This window comes from Prionailurus viverrinus, chromosome C2 (assembly GCF_022837055.1).
Source record: "Prionailurus viverrinus isolate Anna chromosome C2, UM_Priviv_1.0, whole genome shotgun sequence".
NCBI lineage: Eukaryota > Metazoa > Chordata > Mammalia > Carnivora > Felidae > Prionailurus > Prionailurus viverrinus.
The window spans coordinates 44,905,033-44,919,905 of NC_062569.1; the positions used below are offsets into that span (position 1 = coordinate 44,905,033).

Here is a 14,873-nt window from a genome sequence, read left to right on the forward strand (position 1 = left end):
TCAGAACTCTAAGATCCTCAAGTAGGGGGAACATAGACTTCAGAAGACGTTTAAACCTTGTGATATAAGCAAAATGTTGTTAGTACACACAAATGTATATTTTCCTGGGTCAAAATCTGAGGCTTTCACCAAATATGCAAAGTCTATTATTCCGAAAAAAGGTCAAGAACTTCTGGGCTGAGTTACATTAACCCTTCTGAGTCCCCCTCCCCCAGAGTCACAAGGCTGGTTTTTGCTTTTTCTGTCAGGATCCTAAACTTCTGTCAGAATGTTGATGTGTGCTTTGTTCTGGGAGCGCACACTCCGTAAATGTTAGTTGACTTGCATTGATATTTAATTATTTACACTGCATTTGGTGTCTGGAATGGCAGTCTCTGGTTGATCATTCTGGAACTCTGAATCCATCGGCTGCATCCCCATGGGCTTGGCGTGTTGTAGACACACAAATCAAAGTAGTGTGAGGGAGGAGAAAAATCATTCCCTTCTAGGATAATGCATTTTTCATGAGAAACAGGTCATTACAGAACCATTGCCTCCTGCTTGCTCTCATTCTACCTCTCCATCCTTTTCTCTCTTGTCAAATTATTCCGCCTCTTTGGTCGTCTCTCAGTGTCTCCCCTCTGCTTTATTACTCTGTATTTGATTATCTTACCGTCTCCTTCTTTCTGATATATTTAGATGATTTCAACATAATATGCACCTTTGAACTCCTTTCTTGTGTATGTAACTTTTGTCCCTTTTCATCATGGGGCATCTGTCTCTTTGTTAGCTGTCCAGTAGATGCATTGCACAGATTTTCTCAAACTTATCATTTCAATTCCCAACACATAAAAAGACAATGCTCATATCCTGTTTTTCCACGATACTTTCATTCTCCCTGAAGATTTAATTTTATTGCCCATTGTAGTATTTTCCCATTTCCTTTTAACTCTGTGAATACAGACTCAATAATTGACTTGTACCAGTTTTCTATCTGGTATGCAAATTCTGGGGCAATTTCCTGCCAACTGATGGACTTGAGGTGATCAGTCTATCACATGTCTTTGAGCAATGCTCTCTTCTCTGGTTACAATCAGGAGTGGGCTGAGGGAACCCAGAGATTTTTGAAGAAGGAGATTTATGTCATGAGAGAAGACTCTGGTAGGGAAAACTTCTTTCATGTTTCTGTTGAGAGGTTTTTTGTTGTTGCTGTTGTTGTAAAGCAGCTAAGTTATAATTTTTACCAAAATTTAATTACACTCAGAGAGTAAACATCTGGAAATCATCCTGAGTAATCAGCGTGAACTCATATGGTGAATCAGAGGCTTATATTATATGCCAGGGTTTAGAGATTACAATCTTAATGATCTGTACATTATTCATAAGTCTTTGTTTTAAAGCTGTCTGTAAGAAATAATTAGAATTCAAGCCATTCATGAAACAGGAAACTTGCCACTTTATTTCTTACTTGATTTCTTACACATAAGCACATCTCCCTCTGGGCGGTGGGGTTGTTAGAAGAAAGAGTTAAGTATTGGTTTGTTTTTGGTGTGTATGCTTTTTTCTTTACTTCATTCAATTTGTGAAATTTAAGAAGCAGTAGGGATCCTAAGTCAGGCAAGTAAGCTGGAAAACAATAAAACTTGAAAACTACCCAGGCGTGAAATCCCCTTGAACTAAGGAATGCTTCCAACATTGTGTTCTTCATAAGCATGAACAATGAATGATAACATTTCAAAATTAGTTTTTGAAGGGAGGTGCATAATAGGAAACTTGATCATCTAAAATCAGCCAAACCCACCTTCTTACGAACCTCCGAGAATAGCCTATCCCCCTACCCAGTATGACCTAAAAATAACAGATTACATCTCATCCCCAAAGTAACTTGGCTTGAGCTCAAGAATTAATACATACATGACACTCAGAATGGCATCCAAAAAAAGAAGTGGCATTCTCTTTCTTGTGAGCTGTCACAGTGCGGTAAGCCTCCCTGGCTCTGTAATCCTAATTAATGTTCGTTGTCTTCACTGCGTTTGGTGTGAAAAATGTGGAGCGGGAACACTCTTGAGTGGGAATCAGGCTCTCAAGAGGCTGCCGTTTCAGAAGGTATGTCTCAAACTCTGTTCTGAGTCTCCCATTCTTAAAGGGATTCTGTGTCTTCACTCTGAAAGATGATAACCTGAGGAAATCAGCAGCTGAGGCAGGAAAGAAAAACCGACACACGGAGAATGCTTGTCTTTATTTTTTAGTTTTTCATTTTATGGGAGAGACTCATAGGGACGGGGGCCAGAAAACGCGAGAGGTGGGAGAATAACGAGAAGTAAAACGGTGGAGAGTAGAGAGAGGCGAGGAAAAGATGAAGGGGGGAAAGATCATGGAAATAGAGGAAAGGCAACACAAAGGGAAGAAGTGGACAGCACGGCTGTATTCTGACTTTAGTGTGCCCTGGGAACGTTCACCTCTGTGGGCCTCTTCCTCCATGAGAAAGTATTAAAAATTAGACTTCACTATAGCATTGGATTAAAGATAGCTATGCTTATGTTATGTATCAAATTTTTCTTTAAGAATGAAAGCTCATTTTTTTTGCTTATTAAAAAAAATTGTTTTCAATGTTTATTATCAAGAGACAGAGAGAGACAGAGCATGAGCAGGGGAGGGGCAGAGAGAGGGGGAGACACAGAATGTGAAGCAGGCTCCAGGCTCTGAGCTGTCAGCACAGAGCCCGACACAGGGCTCGAACTCAGACTACATGATCATGACCTGAGCCGAAGTTGGATGCTCAACCGACTGAGCCACCCAGGCACCCCTTTTCCTTCTGACTTTAAAACAAACAAAAATATTTTTGTGTGCTCCTAAACGCACTGTAAGCCCAAGGCACTGTGCCCACTGCGCCTCATGGTTAAGTTGGTCCCACAGGTAGAGTGAGGGGGAAAGTGTTCTCACTTTGCTCAGAAGTGAGAACAGATTTAAAACCAGCAATACAAAAATTCAGAAAGTTACATATACGTGTGTATTTCCACAATCGAAATCTAAATTATGTATTAAATTATTCCTAATCATGCCAGCTAACCTTTCTTGAACAGTTACCATGCGCTAAGCATGATACCTGCCTTACCAGGTATCTCATTCCACAAAATAACTCGGAAGCTAAGCAGAGGAAGATGTACCTTGAAGCCTGTAAAGACCCCTCGCTTACACTTGGAATCCTTCCAAGATTCTGTGCCCAGTTTTTAAGAGGGCCTCTCAAAATTCTGTACATTTCAAACCATACAAAACCTGAATCTGCCCGTATCGACAGACTAAATACATAGCCTCAATTCACATTTCAGCTCATTGAAACACAGAACGACTAAGTGATTTGTAAAATGTTCAAGGTCACAGAGCTACTTGTTGGACAGACTCAGAGAGATTGAGTTTGATTTAAAAGGAATCTTGGGGCACCTGGGTGGCTTAGTCGGTTAAGGATCCAACTTCCGGCTCAGGTCATGATTTCATAGTTCATGAGTTTGAGCCCCGCGTGGGCCTCTGTGCTGACAGCTCAGAGTCTGGAGCCGGCTTCACATTTTGTGCCTCCCTCTCTCTCTGCCCCTTCCCCCAAAATAAATAAGCATTAAAAAAATAAAAAAATAAAAAAACGAATCTTGAATCAGAGGCTGGAATTCAGAACTGTATTCAGTCGTTAAGAGTAAGCTGCCCAGAATTCCATTGTCAGCCACTCTTCCCAGGTAATTGCTTTAATGTCCTGGATTTAACTGTCACCCATTTGCTGGTGACCACCTGATTTATATCTTCAGCTGCTTCAGTTAAGATGCTTTCAATTGTCAGGGCACCTGGGTGACTCAGTCGGTTGAGCGTCCGACTTCGGCTCAGGTCATGATCTTGCGGTCTGTGAGTCCGAGCCCCAAGCAGGGCTCTGTACTGACAGCTCAGAGCCTGGAGCCTGCTTCAGATTCTGTGTCTCCCTCTCTCTGCCCCTCTCCGGCTCATGCTCTGTCTCTCTCTCTCTCTGTGTCAAAAATAAACATTAAAAAAAAATATTTAAGATGCTTTCAATTGTCATTAACAATATCCTCACCTGAATGATCATGAAAAATACAGAAATGTTCACAAAAGAGACAGTCCAGAGGTTGGTATAAGCTTTCCAAATGGCTGATGCACAGGTTCAATGTCTCAAGGAAGCAGGTTCTCTCTTTCCCCTCTGCAGTCCGGAGTTGGCTTCCTCCTGTGACTGGCTATCTTGGTGGCTGCAGGAAAGCTGTCAGGAGCACCAGAGCTGTAGGTTTTCTCATCCAAATCCACTGGGAGAGAAAGCCTGCTTCCCGCACCTTTCTCAAAAGCCTCTTGCAAACATCTCTTTGCATCTCATTGATAGGAATTAGATCACGTGCCTATCCTTGGACTAATTACTGGCAAGTAATTACTTTTGGATAAATACTTTTAGATCCATCAGGCCCATGTTTAAGATGAGATCAATTTCAGGGGCACCTGGGTGGCCCAGTTGGTTAATCGTTCGACTTTGGCTCAGGTCATGATCTCACAGATCGTGGGTTCAAGCCCTGTGTCGGGCTCTGTGCTGATAGCTTAGAGCCTGGAGCCTGCTTCAGATTCTGTGTCTCCCTCTCTTTGCCCTTCCCCCGCTCACACTCTGTCTCTCAAAAATAAATGTTAAAAAAAATTAAAAAAATAAAAAATAAAAAGATGAGATCAATTTCCAAAATTACACTGAGAGAAGAGTGGAATAGGTATCGAGGCATCCACAATTGCTGCAAAGTCAGCTCCAGACCTCTTCTAATGACTGACCAGTGGCTGTCTCCGTATTTCACTGTCGACAGTCAACTTCAACGCAACATGTCCAAAGTTAGACTCCTATTCTCCCCCTGGAAACTGCTCTTCCTCCCACGTGCCTTGATTTGATCAGAAATCTAAAACCAGAACTCTGAAAGTCATCTTCCACTTCTCTCACTCCTCCATCCCCACCCCCAGTCGTTGAGGCTTCCCCCAGTATCCTTGGCACCACCCTATTTCACCCCCCTATCAGTCCTTACTTGAATTATTGCAATACCCTCTTTCACGGCTACCTTAGTTCAAGTCTTCTCTGATCCAGATCCCCACTGCTAGCAGAATTGTTTCCAGATAGGGTAATAAGGAAAGGGAAGATCATGTCTCTACTTTATAGAACTTCCTTTAGTAGCTCTCCCCCCCCCCCCCATTAGCTTCTGGATATGGTTCATTTATTTATTTATTCAGCAAATATCTATTGAGGGTTTCCATATGTCAGGCTTTGGGCTTGCCGATATGGAAGAAAAGGCTGAACAAAACAGCTGAATCCCTATTTGATAGGAGGTCATAGTCTAAGGGAGAGTGGATGGAAGGTACCCGGAGAAAAGTCCCAATCCAGAGGGCGTAGTCATTGGTCAATTTTTTGTAGGAAATAAGCACCTTGAGGTTGGGTGGAAGGGAGTTGCTAAAAGGACAAATGGCAGTGTTCTCAGAGTGCCTAGAATTGCTTGTGAACTTGATTAAACTCATTGTACTGCTTCATAACCGTGTATGTCCTAGTCTCTCCCTTTAGACTATTGTTTCATCCAACTTTATATCCCCAAAGCCTAAAATTTCCTAGTGCCTTATTTTTTCATTTCATTTATCTGTTTGTTTATACCTTACCTTGGTTCCCCCTCCCCCAAAACTGGGATTGCCTGACCCATAGTAGGAATGCAAAAAAAGTCTTGAACACCTTCACGAGTGAAAAAAACTGAGACCTGAAAGGTTAAAACTATTGAGCAAGGTCAACCAGCTAAATCTCTTCTGAAAGTTGCATAAAGTTCAAAGAGTTATCATGAAAGGTGAGTTCCCCATCACAGGAAGTGTCTGAGGACAAGCTGATATTATGAGTCATAGATTATCCTTAAGTCCGAGTGGTCTTGTCCACGCTGTGATTCTACAAAGCACAGTACACATCAGTGATTTATAATCCCGTTCAAGAACTTCTTAAATATGGTTACAGTAAGTTGATTTTTTAAGTTCAAGATTTTAGGAAATTTTTTGTTAATTTTTTTAATGTTTATTTTTTTGAGAGACCCACACACAGTGCAAGTGGGGGAGGGGCAGAGAGAGAGGGAGACACGTTATCCAAAGCAGGCTCCAGGCTCCGAGTTGTCAGCACAGAGCTCCATGTGGCTCGAACTCACAAATAGTGAGATCATGACCTGAGCTGAAGTCTGACGTTTAACCAACTGAGCTGCCCAGGCGCCCCAAGATTTTAGGAGATTTTTATTTAATATCTATAAATATTTACCTAAAGAAGTTTGATGGCTCTAGGCACATACTGTAATGGAAATCCAAAATTACACTTATCTATATAACTTAAATTTGCTTTTTAGAATCAGAATAGGGTGTAATCAAAACAACACTTTTTTAATTTAAATGTTTATTTTTAATGTTTATTTTTGAGAGACAGAGTGAGAGCAGAGGAGGGGCAGAGAGCAAGGGAGACACAGAATCCAAAGCAGGCTTCAGGTTCTGGGCTGTCAGCACAGAGCCCAACATGGGGCTTGAACCCACGAACTGTGAGATCATGACCTGAGCCAAAGTCAGATGCTTAACCGACTGAGCCACCCAGGCACCCCTAAAAACAACACATTTTAAATTTTGTCCAGGAAAGCAGTTTCAGGTGAGTGAGTTGTGCTGAATGCCCTGAAAGAATAATACACCTTGTGGTAACCCCACAGAGCCAGCCAAAATTGCCCATGAAACCAGAATTAACCTTGAGGAATATTTTAATATACGGTTGCTTCTAAGGGCTATGCTAAAATCACGTGAAATATCTCTTATCAGCATTAACGAATGTTTGTTAGGCTTATCCTGTGGATGGAATAATGAGGATGTGGAAAGCATTAAATGTCCAAAAGCCAAACAATGCCTCAGAATGCTCGTTGGATTCTTAAAAGCAATTTTTGTTGAATTGGAGTCTATAACGTTTTATTGAACATTCTACCTCCAAATTTATAACAAACATAATTGTGAAAAACTTTTTATTTTGTACAACCAAAATTTCTGGGATATATTTTATATAGGGCAGAGTGAAATTATACTTAAACAAACAAAAAAACCTTGAAGACATTTTGATACAATTTTACCTCTCCTGAAATGTGGTCTATTCCATGACATCTGGCTGAATACTATTGCACATATACAACTTTATGATTTAAAATTTTTTTTAAGTTTATTTATTTTTGAGAGAGAAAGAGAGAGACAGAGTGTGAATGGGGGAGAGGGAGAGAGAGGTGGAGACACAGAATTCGAAGCAGGCTCCAGGCTCTGAGCTGTCAGTACAGAGCCCGACGTGGGGCTCAAACTCACAAACTGTGAGATCATGACCTGAGCCGAAGTCAGCTGCTCAACCGACTGAGCCACCCAGGCACCCCAACTTTATCTATGATTTAAACAGCATTTCATGGATTCTACGACGAGTATTTTCCTATCTCTCTAGAAATGAGAAATATCTAACCTACTCCAAGATCACAAGATATGTTAATATTTTTCTAAAACCATCTAGTCAAATGCTTCCTTCCCACGCGTTCTCTGCTTTGTCGAAATGAGCTGCAAAGACCCGCAATTCAACTCTCAATTATAAACAAAGCTTACTTTTCTTATAATTCTGCCTTGACAGATTTTTGTCTGTAGATTTCTTTTTAAATTGTGTCTAGTAGTTTGCCTCGTGTTTGTAGAAGGACACAGCTTGTTAACAATAAAGCCTGAATACTAAACTTAGATAGTCCAAGAGGAAGGATCCAATGCAAACAGATTATTTCCAAAAGCTGTAGGTAACAAAGGGCACACAGTTGATTTGTATTTCATTGAGTTGCCACATGAGAGGCTCATAGTAAATGAGTCCAGCGTGGCTCAAGATCCATGCGTGAAGTTTCTCCTATTACCTAACGCAACGTGGACACGCACATAACACTCAGATCCCTGACTTCACCAAGAAAAGTAATCAGTGTTATGACCTCATTCACAGCCAATCAAAGCATAGTCACAAAGGCAAAGGAACCTTTGGGAGAATTGTTTTGCAGCTGAGAGGGGAGTATGCAATATGTCTGATAAGCTATCCTAACACATGCCTGAAGGTTCTGAGCTGTATTTATAAAATAGCTTTTGTTGGTGGCTCAAAAACTGCTGAGGGAGGCGAGCTATATGTCACATTCCATGAGAGGAGCAATTGTGGGGATGGACCCAAGGTGACCAGGGACAACCTTTGTTCACTGTTCCATCACATGGCTCTATAATAAATATTAGTCACCCAGTGTACACATAGAATGTGGTGAGGTTTTCTGAGAGGGCAAAACCCTTTCCCAGAGGTCAGAGTACACTCTCTGTTCCAGGCCGATCCCTAATCAGATTTGCAATCTACCTTGGAGAACCACAGCTTTCCATTAAATAGAAGCCATCACAGGGCAGCAGCATTGGGCTCATTTACTATAGCCACTTTCAAGTTCTCTTTTTTTCCGTCTGAGTCCCAAACAGTTCATGGGCCCCTGATGTTGATTAAACCAGATTGTATTTTAAAGTTTTGCTTCTCTCCCTTATCTTGCCTCCCCTAAGTTAATATAAAATGTTCCGAATGATCTCACCTTGTGGCTTCATTGACTAGAGATACTGCAAAATCAGAAGGCACCACTATTATGCTTGGAGGCACAGGCTCATTTTATCAGACTCTCAGACTCTGCCTCTTCCGTTCTCCATTAGAACACAGCCTTCTCTCAACACAGGGTTGTAGATTCTTTACCAAGCCTTAGCAGAAGTAAATAACAAAAAAAAAAGCCCTATGATATGCAATACACGGCATCATCAACTTAACACAAAATATTGTATTATTTCTTAGGCTGTGTTTTAAAGATATAAATACGCTGTGTTTTTTCATTTTTTTCCCCCCATAATGAACAACCTATCTTTTTAGACATTTTCAATATTATAGGAAACCTCATACTCTATCGTTTTCTATTCCAAAAAGGAACAGGTGAGAGTTAGAATTGATAGAAAGAATTGGTACTGGATACCTACCTTGGATTTGTTGAGAAAAAAATAACACAATACAATCCGTAAAGCAAATCCTCTGAGGCTCTTCACTAACTAGAAATACAGTCATTTTCTTAGATACTGACTTGTGGAGGACCACGCCTGACTTAAACTAGACCCCTTCACTATGAATGTTGTCTTTCCAGGAAGAATTATTGAGATTAACGAAAGGCCAGCACCTTGTCTCGGCAGCCTGGTGACTCTGCAACAAGACTTTTTCTAGTTCCCAACCAATCCATTACTCCAACCAAGTTCTTCATGTTTGTTCTGATCCTCCTAGTTGGAACAAAATATTTATAATTAGAACTCAGGGCACCTGGGTAGCTCAGTTGGTTAAGCATCAGACTCTTGACCTCAGCTCAGGTCTTGGTCTCAGAGTTGTGAGTTCAAGCCCCACGTTGGGCTCTGCATTGGGTGTGGAGCCTACTAAAAAAAAGAAAAAAAAATCACTAGGCATCTGACTTCTTCTGATATATTTTAAATTCCTCCACCTTGAATAAAAAGTTCTCTCAGTGACACCGGTATTTATCAAGATCTACAGCTGGTTCTTGAAAGTCACCTCTCTGTCCTAGCAAGGAAGAAGTTGAAGACTGAAAAATCAGCTCTTCTTGGATCCATAGGAGAAGGGAGAACACAGGGCAAACATCTGCCCCCGAGATTTGAGAGACAGGTGAATACAGGGAGCCTTGGCTTGTTGGAATAGAGACTCAGCAGTGGAAATCACCCACAGAAACCAGTGTCAGCATAGGAAAACCTGAACTAGATATATATAATTGGTGAATTGCTGGCAGCTCAGTGGGGACAAGCTTGAGAGTTAAGAACTCCGGGGGGACCAAGTCACACAGGGGCCCCCACAATATTGTAAGATTTACCTCCAGGAGCTCAACCAGGTTCTCACAGTAAATATCAGAGAGAAATCCCTTGTGCTTCCTGGAAGAGGAAAGGAAAAAGAATCCTTTAAATATAATGCCAGAGTATCCTATCCTACTTAACAAGGCCTGCTCTCAAGGGAAACTAGTTAACAGAAGCGGCAACTGCTGGAGTATTATCAAAGCCTGACTGACCTGGGAAAGGAAGCTCTGGCCATTCTGTCCCACCTGAAGGAGGAGAAAAATACTGAGAAACACTTGTGAAGTTTACATGCCAGAGGGATAGGCTCATTAAAAGACTGAGACCTAATCATAGGGCTATGGAATGATTTCCCTTTCCTTCCAGCACATTACTGAAGGCCTATTTTATAGCAGTTCCTTATTTATACATTACGTCTCGCTATCAACAAAAAATTACCAAGCATACTAAAAGGAAAAAACACAATTTGAAGAGACAGAGCAAGCATCAGAACCAGAAACAGAAGAGATGTTGAGTTATCAGACCAGGAATTTAAGACAACTATGATTAACATGCTAAGGGCTCTGATGGACAGAGTAGACAGTATGCAAGAACAGATGGGCAATGTGAGCAGGGAGCTGGAAATCCTAAGAAAGAACCAAAAAGAAATGTTAGAGATCAAGAAACACAGTGACAGAAAGGAAGAAGGCCTTTAATAGGCTTACTAGTAGACCGGACATGGCTGAGCAAAGAGTCTCCGAGTTTGAAGCAATCTCAACAGAAGTCTCCAAAACTGAAAAGCAAAGAGAACAAAGACTGAGAAAAAACAGAATATCCAAGGCCTGTTGGACAACTACAAAAAGTGTAACATATGCATAACAGGAACATCAGGAGGAGGAAGAAGAGGGAAAGAAACAGATGAAATATTTGAAATAATTATTTATATATTATGTTTTATATAATTAATATAAATTGTATATTAGATAATTATTTCAATTTATTCAACTTCATTAATGGTATTCAAAAACAAAGAATTTCCCCCAAATTAATGCCAGACATAAACCACAGATTCACAAAGCTCAGAGAACACCGAGCAAAATAAATGCCCCAGAATCTGTACCTAAAGGATATCATTTTGAAGCTACAGAAAATCAAAGTTAATGAAAAACTCTTAAAAGAAGCCAGAAGGGGGAAAAAAAACTTGCTTATAGAGGAAAAAAGATAAGAACTCTGCATTCAACCTCCTCAGAAACCTGGCAAACAAGAAGAGAGTGCAGTGAAATATTTAAAGTGCTGAGATAAAACAAACAAACAAAAAATGACCATCCTAGAATGTTGTGTCCTGCAAAATTATTTTTTTAAAAAGAATGAGGGGTCCCTGGGTGGCTCAGTTGGTTAAGCATCCAACTTGATTTGGGCTCAGGTCATGCATTTTCTCATGGTTCATGAGTTAGAGCCCCACATCAGGCGTCACGCTGTCAGTGCAGAGCCTGCTTGGGATTCTCTTTCTCTGCCTCTCCCTCTCTCCCTCTCCCTCTGTCCTCCTCCTTGCGTGTGTGTGCACTCTCTTTCTCCCTTTCTCTCAAAAGAAATAAACATTTAAAATAAAAAATTTATTTTTCGTAATTGATCTAACAAATAACAATTTGTTCCAAGTAATAGTAGCAACAATGTAGTCAGTTTCGTATACTTAGGTATATTAAACAAATTTTTTAATGTTTACTTATTTTTGAGAGAGAGACAGAGTGCAAGTGGGGGAGGGGCAGAGAGCGAAGGAGACACAGAATCTGAAGCAGGTTCCGGGCTCGAGGCTCCAAGCTGTCAGCACAGAGCCTAATGAGGGGCTGGAACTCACAAACTGTGAGATCATGAGCTGAGCTGAAGTGTGATGCTTAACTGACTGAACCACCCAGGCTCCCCTTCTTATAGATAGATAGATCAATCGATCTTACGTGTATCCGTGCTTATGTATGTTTATATGTAAGTGAAATGAATGACAGCAATAATAGAACGGACTGGAGGGCGGAATTATTTTGTTACTATTTTTTTTATTATAAGGTACTCACACTACCTGGGAAGTGGTATAGTGATATCTGAAAATAGATCTGGATTAGTTGTAAATGTTTATTGCAAACTCTAGGGCAACCATTAAAAAATGGAAAAAAAAAGAATAACTGATAAACTAGAAAAGGAGAGAAAATGAAATCATGTAAAATGCTCAGTTAAAACCACAAAAGGCAGGAACAAAGGAACAAAGGCTACAAATCGAAAACATCAACAGATGACAGCTATTAACCCAGCCTTACCAATAATCACTTGGAATGTCAATGATCTGAATGTGCCAATTAAAAGATTATCATAGCGGATCAGGAAACAAAACCCAGCTATATATTGTCTACAAGAAATCCACTCTAAGTATAAAGACACATACAGATTAAAGGTTAAGACATGGAGAAAAATTTGCCATGCTAACATTAATCAAAAGAAAGCAAGAGTCACTATATTCATTTCAGACGGAGCAGACATCAAATCAAGGAAAGTTATCACAGATTAACAGAAGTGTTACATAATGATAGGGTCAGTTCTCCAAGAAGATAGAACCATCCTTAATGTATATGCACCTAGCACAGAGCGTCAAACTTCATGAGGCAAAAACTGTTGGAACTGTAAGGAGAAATAGGTGAATCTACTATCATAGTTGGAGAATATTCTTGTATCAGAAACGGACACATCCAGTAGGTAGAAGATCAGGACATGTTGAATTCAACAACACTATCAATCAACTGTGTATAATTGAAATCTATAGACTGCTTCATCCAGCAACAGCAGAACACACATTCTCAAACTCACATGGAATATTCACCGAGACAGGCCACATTCTGGGCCATAAAACACACCTTAACCAATTTAAATGAATGGAAGTCATATCATCTGCTCTCAGATCACAGTAGAATTAAACTAGAACAGTTAACGGTAGAAAACTAGAAAATCCCCAGATACAAGGAGATTAAACAACACACTTGTCAATAATGCATGGGTCAGAGAAGAAATCTCAAGAGACGTTAAAAACAAAATTTACATTAAGGCATTCAGGTGGCTCAGTTGGGTAAGAGTCTGACTTCAGCTCAGGTCATGATTTCACGGTTCATGAGTTTGAGCCCCGAGACTGGCTCTGGGCTGACAGCTCAGAGCCTGGAGCCTGCTTTGGATTCTGTATCTCCCTCTCTCTCTGCGCTCTCTGTCTCTCTCTCTCTCTCTCTCTCTTAAAAATAACATTAAAAAAATTTTTTTTAAACAAAACAATTTACATCTACCACCAGCCTAAAATCCAGGTTTGTGTTTGGCCAGAAGTCACTCACTAGGCTGAGTGGTTCAAAGGTCACTGAGGCACCTCTCGGACAGTTTCGTTTTACCTTGGACAGTTTCATTTTACAGTTTCATTAGTCACCAAGCTAGCCCCTCGTGGGTTTTCTCACCTTTGCTTGCTGCAGTGCCTCTAATCTCTGGGAAACTCTTCCTGCTTTACTGATGTCTCCCTGTTTTCTCTAAGGTAGACGTCATGTTTCAGACCTCCAACCATCTATGCTGTCACAATCATGATGAACAGAAGGCACTGAGACTCCCAGGACCAACTATCAACCATCATCTTTGTTGCCTTTGTGACAGCTGCTCTGAGGTCCTTGTAAATTTGCCCCTTTGACTTCATTCTGATTCTGTGTCCAGAGTTTAATGGGGGGGGGGGGGGGGGAATTTCTCTCAAGCCTCAAACCCTATGTTCATCAGTGAAAGGGATTCCAGGGGCAAACTATCCGAGATAGCTTCCAATCTTTTCCATTCTTACTCTTAATCCAAGAAGAGGTTTTATCTGAGCATGATAGAAATGATTTGGGGCGCCTGGGTGGCTTAGTTGGTTAGGTGTCCGGCTTCAGCTCAGGTCATGATCTTGCGGTCTGTGAGTTCGAGCCCCGCGATGGGCTTTGTGCTGACAGTATAGAGCCTGGAGCCTGCTTCAGATTCTCTGTCTCCCTCTCTCTCTGCCCCTCCCCTGCTCACGCTGTGTGTGTCTCTCTCTCTCAAAAATAAATAAACATTAAAAATATATATATATATTAATAGACTTTCTGTTTTGGTTAGTTCAAATCAGTTATTTAATGATTTTGCGCTTCCTAATATTTTAAGAAACTGTCCTTTTAATATTTGAATGAGTGTCCTAAAATGTCTTTTTAATTAAAGATTTTATTTTTAAGTGGTCTCCACGCTCATCGTGGGGCGAGAATTTACAATCCTGAGATCAAGAGTTGCACGCTGTACAGACTGAGCCAGTCAGGTGCCTCCTAAAATTTCTTTTGACATTGTTAAAAGTTGTTTTGAAACAACTCCAGAAGAAATTCCAAGTTGGGGGTGGGAGAAAAGACCTAAAGGCAGAATATGTTTTATATTTAGAGTTTCTCTATATCAGATAAGATTATTTTACAGAAAATTCCTTTTTCTTATGCTTACTTTTAAAACTACATGTTACTTGCTGAAATGGGGCCAATGGAATTAATGAGCTCAAACTTCTTTCTTAAAGGGGGAAGAAAGTGCACTTCCTAGAGAGAGATGACCTTTGCAAAGTGGAGCTATTTGTAAAGACTTCTGTTTCTCCGGGGGATTTTTTTTCTCACTCAGAAGGATCAACCACAAAGTAGGTGGTCCATGCTCTACTGAGCCCTGGGGCTGGCCTTTGCCAAAACTGAATAACTGGCAAAATCAGACTTTGCTGCAACCTCCCACACACCCACACTTGGCCCAGGCAGATACTAAACACCTTGAACCCTAGTCTGACCAATGTCTAGAAACCCTCCTGGTGAGTGTCCTGTGCCCTAGACTTTGCTTCCTTCTCCCTCCTGTGTGAATATGTCCTCTCAGGAGGCTGTCCCATTGTAAACAGAAAAAATAGGGTCAAATTACAGAATATTGAAAGTCTTGGAAGTTCCAGTTTTAAAAATCCT

General features: G+C 40.7%; 1 long non-coding RNA gene across 1 annotated transcript; it reads right to left on the reverse strand.

Annotated features, from left to right (window-relative positions):
* Positions 1 to 2,012: 2,012 nt before the first annotated feature.
* LOC125174402 (uncharacterized) lies at positions 2,013 to 13,436 on the reverse strand. The gene is made up of 5 exons (XR_007155443.1): positions 13,359 to 13,436; positions 9,927 to 9,984; positions 9,234 to 9,330; positions 8,610 to 8,769; positions 2,013 to 2,174 (listed from the first exon to the last, which is right to left on the reverse strand). It is a non-coding gene; the product is annotated as an uncharacterized LOC125174402 (long non-coding RNA).
* Between the last annotated feature and the right edge of the window lie 1,437 nt (positions 13,437 to 14,873).